Source organism: Oncorhynchus tshawytscha, linkage group LG13, assembly GCF_018296145.1.
Source record: "Oncorhynchus tshawytscha isolate Ot180627B linkage group LG13, Otsh_v2.0, whole genome shotgun sequence".
NCBI lineage: Eukaryota > Metazoa > Chordata > Actinopteri > Salmoniformes > Salmonidae > Oncorhynchus > Oncorhynchus tshawytscha.
In genome coordinates this window covers 13,230,733-13,231,555 of record NC_056441.1, presented here as the reverse complement: position 1 = coordinate 13,231,555, position 823 = coordinate 13,230,733, and positions in this window count along the sequence as shown.

Sequence of the window (823 nt, the reverse complement as noted above, 5' to 3'; positions counted from 1 at the left end):
CACACCGGCTGCAGTGAAGGAGAGTCTGCAGGTTTTGGTGGCGGGCCCTGATAGTTTGCTGTCTTGTCCATAGACTGCTTACAGGGTAATGAAAGAAATATGTGATTTTGTTGTTTGGTTGAATTATTCCTTTAATCAGCATTTGAAGGTAGTTGAATTGCAGGTGTCAGTCAGACTAAAATGTATCTTCACTTCTGAAGGTGCAGAAAATGTGGAACTGGAGGACACCTGCTGACTTCCGTATGAAACCTTGTGTCAAGTTTCTACGTTACAGATTTCAGTGTACTGACCAGTCGGCAGGGCAGAGAGACAGTGATCAAGCCCACTAGCAAATCTAGTTGTTTGTGTAGGTCCATTTAAACTTAGAGATGACACTGTATGTAAACTTTTTGCGCAATTATATACAAGTTATCCTGTACGTTGTATTTTATTCGTTGCATAAACGAGAAAGACAAGAGGCTACCAAAAACTGATTCAGATGGATACGGATCATCGGTGTTTTAATCCCTGTGAAAATTGTACAAAAGCTCAAACAATATACTCAATCTTTATGAAGATTTGTTATTTGGGAATTTCAGCAAGTACTGTACTTCCAATTATAGAAAATGTGAGAAATATTCATCTCCACTGTCAGAAACGGTACATTGCTAAATGTATGTTACTTGAAAGTAAACTCTACATTAAAAGTAACATCTATTTTTGACCATCAAACTGTCTCCATATTTTTCATGTTCTGAAGGGGGAGCACTGTTTGTTCTCCAATTGCTTGTTCAACTGATTACTCAATCAATTGCAACTACAATATCACCTTAAATGCAGCAGA